The following is a 21,794-nucleotide window of genomic DNA, read 5'->3' on the forward strand; positions in this document are numbered from 1 at the left end:
AAGAAGTTCCCATGAGTTGGGGCCCCTGGGTGGCACAGTTGGTTGAGTGGCCGACTCTTGGTTTGGCTCAGTTTGTGACCTCAGTTTGTGAGATTGGGCCCCAGGTCAGGCTCCATGCCCAGCACAGGGTCTGCTTGAGATGTGATCTACCTCTCCCTCTCCCCCAAATATATGAGAGAGGGATAGAGCAAGAGAGAGCGAGAGCCCGCGTGTGTGCGGGCACAAGCGTTGAGGGGCAGGAGGTGGAGAAAGAACCTGAAGCAGACTCTGCGCTGACCGGGGGCCTGAGGTAGGGCTTGATCCCACAACTGGGAGGTCAGGACCTGAGCTGGAACCAATAGCCTGTTGCTCAACTGACTGAGCCACCCAAGGACCCAATAAGTCAGTCTTTAAAAAAACAACAGCAGCCAAGTTCTCATGTTGGTGGTGGTGCTGGTCCAGGACCACACTTTGAGAACCAGCACCCGATGGGGTATGTTCGGCCTCATGTATTATTATTGTTTCTGTAGAAATTGAAATTCAGAGAAGCTGAATTACTTAACTAAGGTCACAAAGGTGGCAGAGTTTAATTTAGGTGTTCTGAGGATAGAAGCTTTTTCAACCATGTGCTGTGTTGTTGCAGATCTTTTTCCTTGAGAATTAAGAGGGGGTTTAGTACATATTAGATTTTCATCAAAGTGCTTGGAATTAGGGACACCTGGGTGTCTCAGTTGTTTGGACCTTTGCCTTTGGCTCAGGTCGTAATTTTGGGGTCCTGGGATCAAGCCTAAAATCAGGCTCCATGCTCAATGGGAAGTCTGCTGCTTCTTCTCCCTTTGGCCCTCCCCCTAACTCATGTTCTCTCTCTCTCTCTCTTTCAAATAAATAAATAAAGTCTTTAAAAAAATGCTTGGAATTAAAATATTGCTATCCTGGCTATTATAAAAAAGGCAAGAGTAAGTATTGAGTATGTGGAGAAAAGGGAACCTTGATGCCCTGTTCTTGGGAATGTAAATTGGTACAGTCATTGTGGAAAATCGTGTGGAAGTTCCTCAAAAGGTTAAAAATAGAACCATTGTATGATTCAACACTCCCACTTCTGGGTAGGTACCAGAAGGGAATGAAATCAGAATCTCCAAGAGGTATCTGCACCCCTGTGTTCCTCGCAGCATCATTCACAATAGCCAAGATGTAGAAATAGTTTGTCTATCAGGGGGGAATGGATAAAGAAGATGTGAAATGTGAGATGAGGGGTGTGTGGTGTGTGTGTGTGTGTGTGTGTGTGTGTGTGTGTGTTATAGATACATTATACGAGAGGAGATCTTAACTGTTCTTGACACACACACACCCATCCACATGGAGAATTGTGATGGATGTGTTAACTCACATTACTGTGGTAATAGCTTCATAGTATATAATGATCAATCATCATGTTGCGTACCTTAAATTTATACAATGTTATGTGCTAGTTGTATCTCAGTAAAGCTGGGGGAAAAACACTGCCATTACAGTTTATTAGAAAATTTATGTATTATGGTGTATATTTCTCCTTGGCAGTGTTGGATGGGGTTTTTGGTGTGTCCAGCCTCCATAACACTTAGGACATTTAAATAAACCTTAAGAAACTAGAATGAGTGGTTAGAAAAGGAATACAAGAAAGTAGGTTTTTGGATTGACTGGGGCACGTGCAAATCCTTTGGAAAAGAGTCGTGAAAGGGTGAGAAAGCACAAGATTTTAGCAGACCAGAGGAAGCTGGTATTTTAGGAACGTTTCCCTACATGGATAATTCACCTGGAGTGCTTGTATTAACTTTGACTTGGTGGTGTTCTCTGTGTCTGCAATGGTCTTTGCTAACTGAACAAGCATTCTACTTCCAGGCTTGGAATGTTGAAAGAAAAACCTATTCTGTTGCTGTTTATGTGCCCATTTTCCTTCTCTGTGAGTTATTTATTTACTTGTTTTTTAAAAGCAGGCTCTATGTTGGTGTGAAGCCCCATGCAGGGCTTGAAGTCAGGACCCTAAAATAAAGGCCTGAGCTGAGATCGAGGGTTGACTGATGAAATGACCGAGCCGCCACGTGTCTCTGTGAGTGATTTTCTATGAGCCCCGTTGTCCCGAGTCCTTTCTGAATCAGTTATGGATTATGATGAAGCCACTAAGAAAGAGTCTCTCAAGCCATTTTAGGCAAAATTCTAAGATCGTCCGTGTCCTTTTATTGCAAGACTGTAATTCAGAGAACTGACATTAGTCTCTCAGGCCTTCTGTGTGTACAGCAGAATCAGTCAGGAAAACAAAGCCACTGTTGGTGTTTAGAACATGAAGAGATTTTTTTTTCTTGAGACTTAGTTTATTTATTAGAGAGAGAGAGAGCACGAGAGCAGGAGGGGCAGAGGGACACCTACACCGAGCACAGAGCTGTTGAGGGGCTTGATCTCGTGACCTTGAGATCACCGCCCCGAGATCATGAGCTGAAACCAGGAGTCAGATGCTTAGCTGACTGCGCCACCCACACGCCCCTAAAACAGGAAGAAATGCAGTCCTGGGACTGCGGTGCCTTGGAAGCCATGGGGAAAGCTGGAGGCGTGGAAATCATGGATCCTACTGTTCGCTCCAGGTTTACTGCCTCCAAGAAGCAGAGTCACTGCCACCCGGAGTCGGGACCTGCCGACCGTGTGGCTGGTGGCTTCCCAGCTTCCCTCAGCTCCGAGTGGCTGAAGTGACAGGAGGACAAAGAGGCTGTGACAAGGACACGTCGGGAAGCTCACCTCGCCGCCTGCCAGACAGACAACGCCTGCATCCTCTCTTCTCCCTCCGGGGCCTTGCGCAGTCTCGCTGAGCCCGGGACGCTCAGGTTTAGGTCGTTAGACAGGACCTGCTTGGACAGTACGGCGAGTGTCGCTCCGTGGATGTGGCTGGGGCCTTTCCTCACCGTGCCAGCCGGGGGCACACAGAGCTTGTTGCTGGTAGGAGCCGCCGCATCTCATCACCACACGGCCGGGCCACGGGGCTTCACTGCATCCGCTGGTTCTGGGTTTGATCTTGCCCGGCAGGCATTAATGACTTACTGTTGACACCGTTTTTATTTATAGTAAAACCTTAACTCAAAGCTGCTAAAACACAGACTTCTATTAATTACATTTTTCTCTCTTTACACGATTTGGAAAGAAGTTTTACCACTAGGAAACAGTCTCAATGAAAAGTTTTTGTTTTTATCCAAAAAATTAAAAGACATACCTAATTACCCAATCGATACATAACCATTATATAGAAGTGGGGGAAAGTACAATTTTTTAAAGTATATCTATATAAGTAAATTTGTATTTGCTTAATGTCTCTTTTTCAGAAAGATTATTTATTCATTTGAGAGAGAGAAAGAACATGAGCTGGGGGAGAGGCAGATGGAAGGGGAGAAGCAGGCTTCCTGCTGGCAGGGAACCCGATGCGGGGCTCGATCCCAGGACCCCAAGATCATGACTTGAGCTGAAGGCAGATGCTTAACCAACTGAGGCACCCAAGTACCCCTAATCTGTCCCTTGATTAGAAATTTAGTAGGTTTGGGCACCTGGGTGGCTCAGTGGGTTAAGCCTCTGCCTTCGGCTCAGGTCATGATCTCAGGGTTCTGGGATCGAGCCCCGCATCGGGCTCTCTGCTCGGCAGGGAGTCTGCTTCCTCCTCTCTCTCTGCCTGCCTCTCTGCCTACTTGTGATCTCTCTCTGTGTCAAATAAATAAAATCTTAAAAAAAAAAAAAGAAATTTAGTAAGTTCCAGTTTCTGTTTTTTACTTAATTACAAATGGTGGTAGAAATACTCTGCTACATGCATCCTACCATAACCAATATCCTTGGATAAATTGCTAGAAGTAGATTTTTTAGTATCTCAAATGATATACTTTTTGAAGATTTTTAAGCACGTATTTATAAATTAACTTCCGGAAAGATTAGGGCACTTTTGATTTCCTGCCAATTGTGAGTGGGAGTTCCCAATTCCCTGAACCCTCCCCAACATTGGTTCTTTTTTTTTTTTTTTTCTTTTTAAAATATTTTATTTCTTTGTTTGCCAGAGAGAAAGAGAGAGAGAGAGAGAGAGAGTGTGAACATACAAGCAGGGGGAGTGGCAGGCAGAGGGAGAAGCAGGCTCCCCGCTGAGCAGGGAGCCTGGTGTGGGACTCGATCCCAGGACCCTGGGATCATGACCTGAGCTGAATTTGAAGGTAGATGCTTAACTGAGCCACCCAGGGGTCCCAACATTGGTTCTTACATATTTAAAAGCTTTGCTAGCTTGATATTTAAACATGATATTTAATAATCTTAATGATTTTCTGTGATTAGTAGAGAGGTTGCACATTTATCATCTATTTATATGTATTCTCCTAGTGAACTCATACTTTAGTCAGTTTTTTCTATTGGGTTGTTAGGCTTCTTCAAAAATGGATTTGTGGTAGCTCTTTATATATTAAGGATAAAATCACTTCTCACTTATCTTTGTCAGAAATATTTGTTTCAAATTGCTGTTTGCCTTTTTAAATTTCATCTTTTATTTCCTAAGGAGTTGAAAATTTTTATTTCACCAAAATTTCAATTCCTTTTAAAATGGGTGTTTGCTCTTGAGGGCATGTCTAGAAAGCCTTTCATTGGATGTTATACAAATATTTAATAATATTTCCCCATGATTTTAAAGTTTCATTTTAAGTATTTACACCTTAATTCCATTAGGGATTTCTTTCATTATTGTGGAGAGATGGAATTTGGAGTGATGTTCAAAATATTTAACAACCGTGGTGCCACGGGTGCTGACCAAGCAGAATTAGTGCCTGCTGTAAGCACTGTGTGTGGCCTGGTTGGTAGTTCTTGTGGAGGATCAGCCCTGGATGAAGTAGATTTTCCCTGCATATGGCCAGCTATTACCCTGACACATATCATGTCTTTTCCTTATTGGTTTAGAATGCCTTCTTTATCCTAATATCCTAAATTAAATATTTTTTACATTTGGACTCTTTCTGATCTTTGCTATTGACTTCACAATGTTAATGGCTGCCTAATTCTACCTTTTCCTAGTAAAGAAGTAAATTTAACAGTTTTGATTACTGCCACTTCCGAAAACATCTGACTATCTTGTAGAACCATTCTTTATCCTCCTTCTCAAATCACTGTGACTGGCAGGCAAGGAAAGGTGTCACCACACTGACACTCGGTCATCAGGAGTTGGCCTGATGGTTGCGGGTCACAGGTTACAGGGCTGCTGTAACCCAGTGGAGGCAGGAGAGAGTGTTTCGCTCTCAAGTGTCCCATTGGGATGCTCCTATCCTCAATTTAAAAAAAAAGAATTATACAAAAGAAAAAAATATATGGGGAAATCTAAAATGTATGTTGTAGTAAAAATAGATCAGATTTACCTAGTTTCAAACCAGAGTGCTATACCAACCTCCTCAAAGCAGGGCCTGTGAGGGAGTAATTCAGAAATGATAAAAAAATTGGAATTATTTCAGAAAATGGCTGTAGCAGACAACAATTCTATAAGATTTCCAATTTTGAGTTGTAGCACTTATGTAATTTTCCTTAGGAGATTGTTTCTAATATTTCAGTCATTCTTAACATATGGAAAATTTGGTTGGTTTTCCATTTCTTCTTTCAGGTTACTGCTGTTTTTCTTTTTCTTTTTTTAAAATTATTTAATTATTTATTTTTTTATACTTTTAAAAAAATTTTTTTTATTTTTTATAAACATATTTTTATCCCCAGGGGTACAGGTCTGTGGATCACCAGGTTTACACACTTCACAGCACTCTCCATAGCACATACCCTCCCTAGTGTCACTGCTGTTTTTCTTAATCTAATTTCCTTTTTTTTAAAAAAGTAATTCCCTTTTAATCGTAGTCAATAATGTCTCTTATTTATTTTTAAAAATTATTTCGTTTTCTCCATTTGTTAGATACTACCTAATTATTTCTTGCATGCTGTGTGCTTTTGTGCCCATGTATTTTTATATGTGCTGTGTTAGTAAAATGGTGGTGGTGCTTGTGTTTTCCTGAAATGTCTCATTACTTTCCTTGGCCAGTAAAGCTTAATGCATATGTGAGATTACTGAAGTAATAATGATTTATGAGACCTCATGTGATTGTTTTTTCTGTCATGAGTGTAAATAATGATGTATCAATGTGGATGTAGTCTTATGTAACTTTTTTTGATAAAATATAATCTCTGTAAGTAATAAATTATTGTTCACATTCTTCACTGATGGGCATTCATTAATAATTTTTCAAAATAGTTTTTTTAAAAGATTTTTATTTATTTATTTGAGAGAGAGTGCATGAGAGGGGAGAGGGTCAGAGGGAGAAGCGGACTTCCCGCTGAGCAGGCAGCTGGACGAGGGACTCGATCCCAGGACTCCAGGATCATGACCTGAGCTGAAGGTGGCTGCTTAACCAGTTGAGCCACCCACGTGCCCTAATTTTTCAAAATAGTTTTGACATTATATTTCGTATTATTGGATCATCTGTATAATGAACTTGTTTATTTGGAGAAGACAACATTATTTTACTGTTTTATGGAAAATATTATGATGAGACTTAGCAACAATACAAATATATCAACAAATATTACTGAAGTTGTTACTTCTGGGTTGTGGGAAGTTTTGTTTTTCTGTTTGCTTATCTGTATTTAAAAACTTATTTTCCAATAACCACCTACTGCCTTGTTTAAAAAAAACTAACAATTGAAACATTGTGTGTTTTTCAACAGCTCTGAGGAAGCCCACAATAAAACAGGTAAAGAAGGAAGTCTGGGGTGCAAGACTGGTTTGCAGTTTGCAATTCTCTTCTTCCACTGGTTCTTCAGGGAGTTGAGTAAAAATAATTTTTATGTTCTTCACATTTTCAAGGAATGCATCATTTAAGCAGGTGAATAATATTTAATTTTTTAATATTTATGACCTTTTATATGAAAAAGAAATGAGAGCGCTGGAGACTTTTTACTTTCAAATAGTCTCTTCAGTTTTCCTGACCGTTAGCATTTGCAGTCTGAAATGAATGTACTAAGCATCGCACATGTGTGCTAAGGCTGCCCTAATGAGCATATAGACTGGGGGGTTCAAACAACAAAGGTATTTTCTCACAGTCCTGGAGGCTGTGAATCCGAGATCAAGGTGTCAGCAGAGTGGGCTCCTTCTGAGAACCCTCTTCTCCTTGTGTCTTCACACGACTTCCTCTTCTGATAAGGACACTAGTCACTGGCTCAGGACCCACCCTAATGACTTCTCTGTAACTTAATTACCTTTGTAAAGAGCCTCTCCGTGTGGGGTCACGTTCTCAGATAGCGGTGATTCTTCAATCTATGAATTTTGGAGGGGACACAATTCAGTCCATAAGGGCAGAAGTGTGCCCTCTATTCAGATGCTCTTCGGTTCTGTACCCACACAGTGGCTCGTGTAAGTGGTCTTTAACTTCTTCTGAGTTAAGGACTCCTTTGAGAATGAAAAGTTAAGGGCCCTCTCCCCAGAGAAATGCACATATACACTTAATTTCACTCTGACTACCTCTTTGCTCTACCTGTGGATCCCGAGGCTCTAGGATCTTGTTCCAGATGCTATTAAAACTACGAAGTCAGGGAAGTCAGTGACCAAATCCATCCGACTAGTTGTCTGAAAGTCACAAAACATAGGAAGGTTCACCAGTATGAATTACAATTTTAGATCTTTCACATAAATGTTTAGAGTCCATTGGCTATAAACCTGATGATGCAATGAATTGAAAGTAGCTCTGTAAAACCACTGTAGCGACATCAGCTCCCAAGTGCATGCCTGGAACTGACTTGAAAAACGGGCAGTTCTTTGGATTTCCAAAGAGGTCTCCTGAGAGGAGATCCATAGTAAGATTAGCCAGGCATGTTCTCTGGCCGTCCCTGGGGGAGGTCTGTTGAGGTAGAGATGGACTCTACCTGCTACACGGCCACTTACTGTGGACATGTGGTCAGGTTTGGCTAAGCAGGGGTGGGAGGACTACACGCGTGTCTGTTGACTTCCTACTTGGGGTCTTCTGTCTGGAACCTGAGCTGTTCTGGAAACCGAGGCTCAGAAGAACTTCATATTACTTGAAGCTGAGTCTGACTTCCAAGGCTCAGCCCTCTAACCAGCCCTGAAAACGAGCAGGATTATATACCTTTAGTCTTGTTATTGTTTGTAAATAAAGAAAAGGGAAAAATCCAAGACAGTGTTTATGGAAATGAGCTTGAGATGGGTGCTGTACCAGGTGTACAGAGCTTTCTAGAGAACGCATGGACTTGAATGGATGCTGTGGCCTGGTGCAGCCCGTATTATGATGTTCTTGTTTTTTTCTGGTCCATTATATAAATACATTAATCTGAGGTCAGTTACTTACTTGTTTTTCTGTTGTTAGCATGGCACTTGGTCAGAAAATTGATATTTGGCTTCATTCTATTTCTGAAATATTAAGTAGTTCTCTCTAGCATTTGTTTTACAGTTCATTTAGATTTAACTACATTATCAAAACAAAATTCAAAATGCTTATTTAAGAATACAGTGAAACTGGGAATCACATAAAATTATATAGCGACACTAAAACTCTATACACAAGCCAAAAATAGAGTGAAGGAAAAAAAAAAGCTTACTTACCTATCAAAAATTCTTTAATTATACAATTTTAATGCTTCTTTAGTTTCTCATGAGTGTACTTTTTTATCCTTTTATTCATTTGAAAAATTATGTAGTTTTTTAAAATTTATTTTTTATTTATTTTCAGCATAACAGTATTCATTATTTTTGCACCACACCCAGTGCTCCATGCAATCCGTGCCCTCTGTAATACCTACCACCTGGTACCCCGACCTCCCATCCCCGCCCCTTAAAAACCCTCAGCTTGTTTTTCAGAGTCCATAGTCTCTTATGGTTCACCTCCCCTTCCAATTTCCCCCAACTCCCTTCTCCTCTCTAACTCCCCATGTCCTCCATGCTATTTGTTATGCTCCACAAATAAGTGAAACCATATGATAATTATGCAGTTTTGAACCTATGTTGTTACAAGTGTGTTTTTACTGGAAATTAACTGGCATACTAAAAATTATTAACAAAATCTAATTTTGCTTAAAACATGGATTCAACAGGTGGCCAACAGACACATGAAAAAGTGATGCACTTCACTCGGCATCAGGGAAATACAAATCAAAACCACAATGAGATACCACCTTACACCAGTCAGAATGGCTAAAATTAACAAGTCAGGAAATGACACATGCTGGTGACGATGTGGTGAAACGGGAACCCTCCTACACTGTTGGTGGGAATGCAAGCTGGTGCAACCACTCTGGAAAACAGCATGGAGGTTCCTCAAAAAGTTGAAAATAGAGCTGCCCTATGATCCAGCAATCGCACTACTGGGTATTTACTCTAAAGATACAAATGTAGTGATCCGAAGGGGCACGTGCACCCGAATGTTTATAGCAACAATGTCCACAATAGCCAAACTATGGAAAGAACCTAGATGTCCATCCACAGATGAATGGATAAAGAAGATGTGGTATATATACAGAATGGAATACTATGCAGCCATCAAAAGAAATGAAATCTTGCCATTTGCGACAACATGGATGGAACTAGAGCGTATCATGCTTAGCGAAATAAGTCAAGCAGAGAAAGGCAACTATCATATGATCTCCCTGATATGAGGAAGTGGTGATGCAACGTGGGGGGTTTGGGGGGTAGGAAAAAATAAATGAAGCAAGATGGGATCAAAAGGGAGACCATCCATAAGAGACTCTTAATCTCACAAAACAAACTGAGGGTTGCCGGGGGGAGGGAGGTAGGGAGAGGGTTGTTGGGGTTATGGACATTGGGGAATGTGTGTGCTGTGAAGTGTGTAAACCTGGCAATTCACAGACCTGTACCCCTGGGGCTAATAATACCTTATATGTTAATAAAAAATAAAAAATTAGAAAATAGATTCAATAATATGAAGTAAGTCTATTAATATATTCAACAAACTTATCTATTATTTTTGAGATAAGCTTATTTACAGAGGGAAATTTAGAGATCCTATACTTTGATAAATTAAAGGTCAATATTGATACTTTTATTTCCTTTCCCAAATATGAAAGCTCTTTTGATGTACCTTTTATTTTTTGTTACTTAATTGACCTTCAGTTGCCTGTGCCATGTAGCTAAGGAAAGTCATGAATATGAAAAGCTATTTGTTTTTTTCAAAAAGACTCTTGAGGAAAGGTTCATGGGTTAGATATTATATGAAATAAATCTCAAAACAGATACTAGAAAATGGTTTAAATGACTTGTAAACAATGATCAACATTTGACTTTAGTAATGGTGATAGAATTTACGGTTTTGGCCACACACGGCAAGAATTCCTTAGAAATGATTTTCTTTCTTTTTTTTTTTTTTTAGTATATGAGCTGCCAAGGCGAGCACTGATTTTCTTTTTAACCCAACTCAGATTTTACTGAGATTTCATCAGCTTTTCCACAGATGTTCTTTTTCTGTTCCAGGAGCCAGTTCAAGATACCACATTGTATTTCAAATGTGTTTTATTTTATCAAGTGATTTCTGTTGTTCCCATATTTTATAATCATTTCTGAACAGTAGAAATTCCATGTGTGTGTGTCTGTTTATGTATCTTTCTTATTCTCTATGGCCGAATAAGCAAAAGTAATCTCATGTCATCAGGAATCACATTGACCTGAGTTTTAATTTGAATTTCGCTACTTAATTTTGGGGCATTGGTGATGTCACCTAAACTCTTTAAACTTCATCCATAAAACAGAAATAATAGTAACAGGGACGCCTGGGTGGCTCAGTTGGTTAAGCAATTGCCTTCTGCTCACGTCATGATCCCGGAGTCCCAGGATTGAGACTCCCTGCTCAGCACGAGTCTGCTTCTCCTGTGGACTTTCCCCTCTCGTGCTCTCTCTCTCTCATTCTCTCTCCCTCTCAAATAAATAAATAAAATAAAAAGAAATAATAATAACACTAACCCCTATCTCACAAGCTGGTAAGACTAAACGTGAGGGTACAGCGAGCTGTAGCAGCGCCTGTTATTTTCATTTCTCGCTGTCGAACGAAGATACTGAAGGAAAAAGAATTATCTGGAGAGCAGATGGTCAAGGATGATCTTTAAAAATGCGAGGAGGGGGAGCGGCGCAGAAAATCACAACTTGACAAACCGACTCTGAAATAATCAGGAATCAATTGTTCAGTGCAATTAAGAAGCTTTCCTGTTTCTTGCCAGCATATTTATATCAAAATGTGTAACACGGGCCCCATTTTGTGACTTGGCAGGTTCCTGGCCGTTTGTAAGGAACATGTTCAGCAGCTGTTGATCTGGGAAGCAGGCGGACGGATGACATTTATGAGTTGTGTTTTTCAGATGGAGAAATCGAGGCACCAAGTGGTTGGTTGTTTCCCCAACCTTCCTCATCTAGGAGGCATCACCTCTGAAACTGCAGTCCGTGGATGTCTCCTGCCCTCCAGTGAGGCGCTGCGGACAGAAACTGCCAGTGGTCGCGAAGGTAGAGACGGGGCTCTCAGGGAGGCCAGCTGGAGCTGGTGCTTTTGTGTCTGGTCCAGACGGCGCAGAGAGCCACGCGCTCGCCAGGGCTCGCCTCCCCGGCAGCCACCCGCCCTCAAGTGACAGCTTTTTGCATCTTCTTGTCTAATTAAACCACCAACGGAGAATGCCAGTTCTCTGCTTGTGTGACACCTCTGAATATTAAGTAGCTTCTGTAATTAATTATTTTTTGAGAGGCTTGATCCTCCATAATTAAATAAATCTTTGTGAATGAATAATCAGTTCCCATGGTCTCGGGTCTGAAAGCACCATGAGCAGCGACCTGGCCGCGAGGAAGGAAGTTTGTGCCTGATGCTGTGTGTCTGTCGACCGGTCCGCGGCGGTCTCTGTGCTCCCGGTTCTCCTATCATGCTGTGTTTCTTCTTTCCCAAATGGAACCAGTTGTTTCTGCACAGAGTAAGATAGAAAAATGCAGATTCGCTGGAATGACCTATTGCCCAGCGAAGCAGTCTGTGCCGTACACGAAAATACACGCCAGCAGCTGTCTGCGTCGGGTCCCCTCTGGGTTGTGACTGTGATGCTGTTAAGAACTTTCGTGTCTTTTTGTGCCGGAGGCGACACCGAGAGCCGATAATGGATGCTGGCAGGATCTTGAGTGCAAGGGCTGGAAAGAAGCCTTTGAGCCGGCGGCCAGGTCCTTCCGTGCTGAGCTGGGGTGTGACGGAGCTGGGGCACCGGGAGGACAGTCCACGGTGCCCCGCGGCCTAGCTGAGGAGCCCGCGCCTTCACCCCGGAGAAGCCAGGCGGCTGGGGAAGCAGGAGACAGTTGCAGGGGGTTATCCTGCCTCCGGGGTTGGCGCCGCGACTTTGCTCTCTGGTGGCCGCTGTTTGAGCTAAGTCTGCAGGGGTCCAGGCTTCCGGCTGCCAGAACGGGACTGGGAGGTGTCCAGCCAGGAGCAACCGGAGGATGGTGGGGGAGTGAGGTGAGCAGAAATGGTCCTGCTCCTTCCCTGCACCACAGCTCACTCTCCTTCTTCCTCCCCTTTCCCTGCCCCTGTCTTTCCCTTGTCCGTTTGTCCTGCTTGCCGGGTGCTGTACAGGGGTTGGCACGAGGATTGTCTTGTTTGGATTTAGCTGTGAGAGTGATGAGTCCTGCCTCAACATCATGCACTTTAGATCTGCAAGGTTGTCTGGGGGCTTCTGGGCCAGCCACGGAGAGTCGTGCATCTGAAAGATTCTGGAAGGATTTTGGGGTTTCTCCTAAGGGTTTGACTTCTTGTGAGATGAACCTCGGAGTGCCGTTTGGCTTAGACGTGATGGAAATTGCTCTGATGATAATTAGCATCATCATAATTAACACACATGGTCTGATGCATACTCTGTTATACCTTGTCTTCGATATTTTAGTTAATTAAAAAAAATTTTAAATCTAAAAATTTAAAAAATATTTTTCCTAAAGATTTATTTATTTGAGAGAGAGAGCGAGAGTGGGAGTGGGAGGGGCAGAGGGAGAGGGAGAGACTCTCAAGCAGTCTCCGCACTGAACGGGAAGCCCGATGCTAGGCTCGACCTCACGACCCTGAGATCTCCACCCGAGTCCAAACTGGGTCTGATGCTCAGGCAATGGCACGGCCTGCCTCCCTTTAGTTCTGTTTTTAATAGGAGAAACAGCTGCACAGTTCATGATGCAAAACCTTAAAGAGACACCAGTAGATTTCCGTTCTTCCGTCTTCTGGGTTACCGCCACCAAAGAGGGAAATAACCGTTCTCCGCTCGCTCCATATCCTCCCCGAGGTTCCTCTGCGTGAGGAGGGCGACGTGAACACACAGGTTTGCCTGTGTCATGGCACAAGCAGGGGAACACGTTATCCAGTGTCCACACGTCGTGGGTTGTGCCTCTGGACTTAACCCTCGCAGCTCCGACCCGGTCTTGCGGCTGGAATTCTGCTGTAGCCCAGGGACCGGCTCAGAGCACGGAGCGGGACGATGGAGCGGAGGTAACCCCGCCGTCTGGGTGCATCAGCGGTGGTCTGCATCCCTAGGCGCCCCGCCTCGCTCGGCCTGTTAGAGACCTGCAGGGACACCCTGTGCTTCCTGCTGATTCGCCCAGGCTCCCTGGGGGCTCAGGGCTCGGCTGCCTCCAACCCCAGACTCCAGGCAACGGTCAGGAAATGTGGCAACACTTACTCCGCTTCTGCATCTGCTGGCATTTCTTTTTGCCTCGCTTCCTCCCTTCCTTCCTTCCTTAAGATTTTATTTATTCGAGAGAGAGAGAGAGAGAGAGAGATTGAGAATGAGTGGGGGGAGGGGCAGAGGCAGAAGCAGGCCCCCCACGGAGCAGGGAGCCCCACGTGGGACTCAATCCAGGACCCCGGGATCATGACCTGAGCCGAAGGCAGACGCTTAGCCAACGGAGCCACCCAGGAACCTCTTTCTTTCTTTGGAAATGAAGGAATAATTTCCAAAAAGCTGTTGTCAAATTATAACATAAAATTTACTACCCTAACCATTTCTAAGTGTACAATCCAGTGACATTTAGTACCTTACATTATTCAGACCAGTCTCCAGAATTGTTTCCATCTTCTTGAGCTGAAACTCTGTACCCGTTAAACCACCGCACCCCACACCCCGTGCCCACAGCCCCCCAGCGACCTCCCTGTGGGTTTGTCTGCTCTGGGGGACTCGGTAAGCGGAATGCTGTTGTCTGTGTCTTTCTGTGACTGGCTTGTTTCACCTAGTGCAGTGTCTTTAAACCTGTGTCTGAATTTCATTACTTTTTAAGGCTGAATCACAATCCGTTGTGTATATGCCATATCGTCTCTACCCATTCATCTGTTGGTGGACACTTCAGCTGCTCCCACATTTATCGTGAATATTGCAGCTGTGACCATAGGGTACTAGCATCTGTCTGTGAGTCTGCTTCCAATGTCTTTGGGTACATACCCCAAAGTGGAATTGCTAGATCATATGTAGTTCTATTTTTCACGTCTTTGAGGAACTCTCCTACTATTTTTCATAGTGGTGGCACCATTTTACATTCCCACCAGCACTGCACAAATGTTCAGTTTCTCTATATACTCACCAATATTTGTTATATTTTTTTAATTGAAAAAAACTTAATTATTTATTTATTAAGATTTTATTTATTCATTTGAAAGAGAGCGTGAAGGGGAGGGAGAATCAGAAGCAGACCCTGCACTGAGCTCAGCCTGACATGGGGTCTCCATCCCACAACCTTGAGACCATGACCGGAGCTGAGACCAGGAGTCAGATGCTTAACCGACTGGGCCACTCACGTGCTCCTGTTTGTTTGTTTGTTTGTTTGTTGTTTATTTATTTATTTTCGTTTTTAAAAAATTTACGTTTGTTTTTGAAATGGTAATCATCTTAGTGGGTGTGAGGTGGCATTTCTTTTATAACATACCATTAACCACATTTCTTAATTCTCGGATGGAGCCCACCTGCCACAGAACTCTGAGTTCTTCTTACCTCAGGCCCCTCTTTTGGGGGGAAGAGACGGAAGGAGCAACCAGCCCGGAGGCCTGGTGAAGCTGGAGGCTCAGCCCAGCAGAGCTGGTCAGACCCCACCTGCGTTCTTGGTGACGCCCCTGTGCTTAGGGTGACTGCGTCTCCTTGCTACTTATCAGGAAGGATTTTCTTGACCTTTGCCAAAAGAGACCGGACGGGCTCCCAGAATGCAGAGAGGCCTTTCCCATCTTGGAGGTTTCTCACCTACTTCGTTCTTCTTGGATGGCGGCTGGCTTTGTGGAAGTGGAGACCTCTGAAACCTAGTGACGTTTTCACTCCATAAGCCAAGTCATCGCAAGACAGGTTCGCCTTTCACCCTGACAGCAACCTTTGTTCCCAGCCTTCCTGGGAAGAAGATGGGAATGTGTCCCCCGCAGTGCAGTATTCAGGGGACATCCTAAACCGCGCAGACCCCCCGGGTGAGCGTCGCCGTTCGGCAGCTTGGGTGAGCCATTTTTCCCACCACCCATCTTTCTTCCACCCTCCAGCCTTGGGCTTTGAGGAGGTATTTCCTGGGAATGATTAGGCACCTCTAGTCACTCAGGACCCCAGCGTGGTCTCAGAGCTATACTAGAGTGAGGTATTTGTGTTCCCGCTGTCACCCCCCCTCTAGCAAGGCTTAGGGGCCGCTCGGAAGGAGGCGGGGCACTTTCATTTGGTGCTTTAATCCGATCTCAAACTGTTCTCCACATCCTGTTACAGCCACTTAAACGAGGGGTATTCCAGGGCGCCCAGGGGGCTCAGATGGTTAAGTGTCTGCCTTCAGTTCAGGTCATGATCTCAGGATATTGGGATCGAGCCCCACATCAGGCTCCCCACTAAGCAGGGAGTCTGCTTCTCCCTGTCCCTCTGCCCCTTTCGTCCACTCATTCTCTGTCTCTCTCTCAAATAAATAAATTAAAAAAAAAAACTTTAAAAGATAATCAAATTAAAAAAATTAAAAAGTGGCACTCTTTTTAATGACAAAAGCAAATACATCTTCAAAGCGGAAAACTTGGAAAGTGAAGACAAACGCAGCACTGTAACCCTTGCAGGGGGCGGGGTGGCAGCGCAGACACCATATCGCACACAGCCCACTCAGGGGCTTAGAAGGATGTATAATTGTCCCTCCTACACGAACACGTGTTTTTTCACAGTATAACTTCTAGTAATAGTATTTGTGGCAGGATATGGGCATGCTATACTTTATTAAAAATTCCCTTATTGTTGAAAGTTTAGACAATTTCCTTTTTGGCTTGTGAATTTTCATGAACACCTCGGTACCTATAGGTGAAAATTACACTATTTTAAAATGTTCCTTTTGGAAGGATGTATAGGATTGTCTGTTTTGTTTCTGGTGACCCTGACTCCACAGGAAGTGAGGCGACAAAGTACAGACAAATACTGGTCAGAGGGAGAGGGAGGAGAGTGCCTTCCCTCTGAGTTGGGTTCAGGTGCGTCTGGGCACTGGCACCACCTCCAGAGAACTTAGAACAAATTCAACATGATTATTAACAATTTCACTTGACAGTCAAAGTTCTAAGATGTTCAGGATGCTCTTTTTTCTCTCTCTTCTTACTATTTGTTCTCCCAGTTTGTGGAACCCCTGGCAATATCTAACAAGATGTAGATCTAACGCCTTAAAAAAAACCTTTTTATTTATTGGACACAGAGAGAGAGAGGGAGAGAGAGAGAGAATGAGTACAAGCAGGGGGAGTGACCGAGGGGGAAGCAGGCTCCCCGCTGAGCAGGGAGCCCGATGTGGGACCCTGGGATCATGACCTGAGCTGAAGGCAGATGCTTAACTGACTGAGCCACCAGGCGCCCTGGTTTTTTTTTTTTTTTTAATTTTTAAAATTTTTTTTATTAAAGACTCATCTATTTTTTGGGGGAGACTCTCCAACAGACACCCTGCGCTGAGCACAGAGACCAACGGGAGGCTCAGTCTCACGACCCTGAGATCGTGTTCTGCCGAAACTAAGCCAAAACTTACATATTCTTACCAATTAGCTTGAATCAAATAAGTCATTGGTGTGGTGAAATATATGTCATTAGAAAAAAAAACACCTTTCTAGAAATTTTTAAAGATTTAGTCATTTATTAGCGGGAGAGAAAGGAGAGTGAGCAGGGGTGGGGGCAGGAGAGAGAAACAGTAAAAGATCAAAGCAGACACGTGTGCATGAGCCCAAGGTGGGGCTCGATCTCACGACCCTGAGGCCATGACCCAAGCTGAAACGGAGAGTCAGTCGGATAACTGACCGTGCTGTCCCCACTGCAAAAAATGTGTCTTATTCGTTAGTTTCCCCCACCTTCTGCCACATCCATCAAATTCACAGTCATTATTAATGGGAGAAGAAAATTCCTCAGGTTTTGTGTTTGGGACTAAAGGGAGGGATGACTGGTGAGGATAAGGAGATGAAACACATTTATGAGCTAATTTTATGGAAATTAAATCTGAGGATTTGAAAGAAAAAGAAAAAAATACGGAAATAAAGTCACAAATGGCCATGTAGCTATTACCCGGAATTAGTATCTGTCAACAGATTCTTAGATTTGATCTTTTACTGTATGAAATAAAGTGCCACGGACGGAGCACTCGGGATCTCTCTCGGCAAGATGGCAGGGCCCCCTGGTGCCCCCTGTTCTTGGTGTCCCCTGAACCAGCCATCGCACAGCAGCCCTTCCTCCACCCCAGCCACGCCGAGTGGGCGAATGTGGAAGCCTCACTGGGTAGCATCGAGTGAGCACAGGGATGTAAGTGTCAAAACCAGAACACACCTTACCTGCATGGGGACAGTCACCCGGCCGGGGTCAGGAAGCTACCACTGAATTCCTGGTGGTAAAACGTCCATGAACAAACCCTTTGGGAATACAGCTTTGCCTGTGATATAGCCAGTTACGTTTAAAAGCCTTCAAAATTTGTGGAGACCAAGTGGCTTGTGTAAAAGCATTTGTAATTCATGATGAGTTCATGAGTAACTCCTGATGTTCCCAGACAAGTTTCTCTCTCTTCTTCCCTGTTCCACTAAATCTACTGCTGAGTCATGTGAGTCAGAAACCTGGAAATCTCCTTGAGTTCTCCTTACCTGACACACACAATTGATTTAATCTTTTAATGGATCGTTCTACTTCATTCCTCCTTGTGCTGGCTTCTTCTGTCCATATTTGGAGTCTCACCGGCTGGGTTGGATTATTATAGAAATCTCTTAGCTGGTCTTGAGACTTTTACTCTTGCTCCCGGGCCATGGATCTACACTACCGCACACGCAGGATTTGTATGGGCATCAATCAGGGCTTCCTAAAATGCATATCTGGCCTATCTTTCTTCCTTAGAAACAAAACAAAACAAAACAAAACAAAACAAAACAAACTCATTGGCGGTTCCCCACTGCTCATAAAAGAAGTTCAAGCACCTCTGTGGGGCTTCAAACTCTCCTCGTCCTGGCGTCTGGCTTGTGGCTTCATGGGGCACCTCTCCAGGCTTCATACTTTACGTTCCAGTCTTGCCGAACTGATTGTATATCCCCCATCTAGTATTGCCCACCGCCATGCCTTTGATCATGCTTTTTCCTTGCCTTGAAGTGTGATTGTTGCTCCTACTACTTTGATCAGCTAACACCTGCCATACTTGGAGACTGCACACTGCTGTCTCCTTGAGGAAATCTTCGGTGACTTCTTCCAGCGGGGCTGTCTGTCTGTTTTTGTGTCTGTCCCTCCTATTCTGGTATGAACTCCAAATCCTGATAAACTGCATTCCAGTGTCATTTGTAGCACCTGCGCTTAGTCAATGCTTATAAATTTCGGCTGAGTATCAGATCGGCCTTGCTGGGAAAGAGGGTGACCCACCATTGAGAGCCCCAGCTGGCTAACCAGACCCGAGCAGTGTGTGGGCCACATGTAGCTGGACAGACATCAGTGGCGCTGGCTGGGGGCATCTGAAGCACAGGCGTGTCCCCTGCGGTGGTCTCTTCTCGCTAAGAAAGCAGCGGAAGGCTGGCACCAGGTGTGTTTGAGTCTTTGTTGACTGTCTGAGAGCCTCGTGGGCTCACCAAGCCAGATTATGGAATTGGGGAAGAGTGTGGACTTCAGGTCATGGACAAGGGGAAGAGAAAGTGGAGGTGGTCGTTGGGACACGATGTCCTTGGAAGGCACAAAAATGATGGCAAGTTTTGCACGGAAGGACGGATCAGAAGACCTCCTCCTCTTCTTCCTCTTCGTTTCTCTTTCCTGTTCTTTCTCGCTCACGTCCCTTTGTTTGTTTGTTTCTGCTTCTTCCTCCACCTCTCCCCTTCAGTTTTGGCGGACATATATTTTATGTCCCAAATGACCTTTCAAAAGTAGTGGCACGCAAAGAGAAAAAGGTAGAAGAAAATCTGTAGAAGTACAAAATAAATCTGGGCTCAAAAGGAGGGTTGACACTGAAGCGATGACAAGTAAAGTGGTTCATTCGTGAAGTTGGGCATCACCAGCTTTAAAATCAGTTGTAAATTAAGTACTTGCGTCACGCAAGGCATATGGCCTTGGTGCGTAAATCTCGTAACATTGTTGGGGCCAGAGTAAAGGGCAAGCTCAAAATGCTGGGTAACGAACCAAAATCGGAAAATACATGGTGTCAGGTGACATGGCACGAAGCTTAACCTTCCTTAGCGCTGTCAGTCACGCCTAAGGGACTGCGTTGCCTTGGTCATTTGTGGATCAGAATTTGCATACAATATTTATGACTTCTTAGGACTAGTTTGAGAAGCAAAGACAAACACCACGCTTCAGAGTACTTGTATTGCAGGTGAAGCCGCCGTGCTAGAAGACCACAGCAGAACGTCCGTGCTGCTGCACCGATGCTGTTTCTGCCTGAAGGACTGGTTTCCTGGTTTAGCTGAAAATACGTCTACAGGTCAGGACTTCCGTTCAGCCTCTCTGCTGGTTGTTTTTCACAATATGGGCCTTTGACCTCTATTAGAATAACCTGAGGGGCTCGTGGTGGCCCAGATTTCTGGGCTCCCTGTCACGTCGGCAAGATCAGAATAGCAGAGAGGGGGTGCTGGGGCTCTGCAGTTTGGTTAAAAGCCATTAGTCCCTGTTTTCTGCAGCATGCTGGCGACTGAAAGTGATGGGAGTCTCTGAGCAGCATGGACGAAAGCAGGGAAACATCCCATAAGCTCCCAGTCACGTTGGATGGAAGAGTGGTTAGCCGTCAGCAATTGTGGGGTTGGAATCAGGAACATAGGCCACCCCGCTCACGTTACACACGTGGCAAAGCTGGGGAGCTTTGGGGGGCAGACCTCAGCAAGGTCAAGGTCTCCTGGGTGGTGATGGGAAATGCTTTCCCAAGGAGATGACAAAGCAGTGGTTGGAGCAGTGCCCGTGACCTTGGAGGGGGCGCCACCAGAGGGTATTACCCACAGTTGTATTTGTCGCCTGACTCATGCATCGGAGGTTTTTTCTGAGGTTATAGGCCTGACCTTGAGCAAAACCGCACGGGGAAGTTGTCTGCTTCGGGAGGCTGTGAGCTGCATCCAAGCCACAGCCAAGTTCATCTGCTGTTCTGTACAGCTCCCGAGCCTTCAGCCAGCCAACTCTTCTGCCCCTGTGGCGGAGCAGACCTGCAGGAAAGCTTCGGGGCCAGATGCGTGGGCAGCATTTCCACTGTTTCTTACTGCATGGAACAGAGTCAGATCATGATCCTTCTTCATGGCTTTCAACCCAGTTGATGTGATCCCAGAGATGTCAACATTATTTTCCTGCCTTGATCCACTCCCACTCTGATAACCTAGAATATCGTTATATCCATTATTTCTGTCTCTAGCAGTATCATTCCTCATAAAGAATGTCATTGAAAATGCCTCTCCATTTTATTTAATAGAAGCATTAGTGTCTGCATGAAATCACATGACGTCGTAGAAAAGGATGCTGGATTTGTTCTAAGAACTTTTCAGGTGCTCTAGCATCTGGAGTATGTGAACGCTCACTACTAATTCTAGAAGCTGTTGCTTCTCTATTACAGCCCCCAGATTCACCATTATTGGACTGATAATGGGGGGCTGCGGCTCACTCGTTTTGGCTCTGAGCATTGCTGTCTGGTTACAAGGCAGAACACTTGCAGTGCCTCTAAGGACAGGACCATGTCACCACTGTGACCTCACAGGGACCCCAGCAGCTCTGCCCCTGCATCGGTCTAGGTTAGAGCCTCCCTGCAGACCTCAGGACTGTCGTGCCCGTCACACGTTCTGTGGACTCTAGCAGGGCCGCCCACACCTTAGCTGAGAGAGAAGGAGAGAGCAAGAGAGCAAAGGTCTTCAAACTCAGACTTCTGGTTCCTGGATTTTTTTTGTTCATTTATTCATTTTTTTTAAAGATTCCACTTACGAGTGGAATCATATAGTACTTATCTTCTTGAGTCTGACTTATTTCACTTAGCGTAATACCCTTTGGTTCCCTCCATATTGTTGCCAACAACATGACCTCATCCCGTTTTGTGGCCGCGTCATATTCCTCATGTACACGCACCGCATTTTCCGTATCTGTCCATCTGTTGATGGACACTTACTTTGCTTCCATATATCTTGGATATTGTAAATGGTGCCGCGATAAACACAGCAATGCATTTATCTTCACAAATAAGTGTTTTCATTTTCTTTGGGTAACTACTGGGAGGGAGGAGAAAGAGAGAGAGCGAAGGTCTAACTCAGAGTTCTTGAGAGCCTCACCCCTGGGTTCCTGGCTTCTTGCTTTCATATCTGGCCTTCCAGACTGTAGACCTTGTGTGTAGAGTTCTGGTACCTGCC

The 21,794-nt window shown here is 44.4% G+C and overlaps 1 long non-coding RNA gene across 1 annotated transcript; it reads left to right on the plus strand.

Moving 5' to 3' along the window:
• Positions 1-2,446: 2,446 nt before the first annotated feature.
• On the plus strand, positions 2,447-9,228 carry LOC131818882 (uncharacterized). The gene is made up of 3 exons (XR_009348956.1): positions 2,447-2,943; positions 6,718-6,875; positions 9,094-9,228. It is a non-coding gene; the product is annotated as an uncharacterized LOC131818882 (long non-coding RNA).
• The last annotated feature ends 12,566 nt before the right edge of the window (positions 9,229-21,794 follow it).

The sequence above is a fragment of the Mustela lutreola genome, chromosome 1, assembly GCF_030435805.1.
Source record: "Mustela lutreola isolate mMusLut2 chromosome 1, mMusLut2.pri, whole genome shotgun sequence".
NCBI lineage: Eukaryota > Metazoa > Chordata > Mammalia > Carnivora > Mustelidae > Mustela > Mustela lutreola.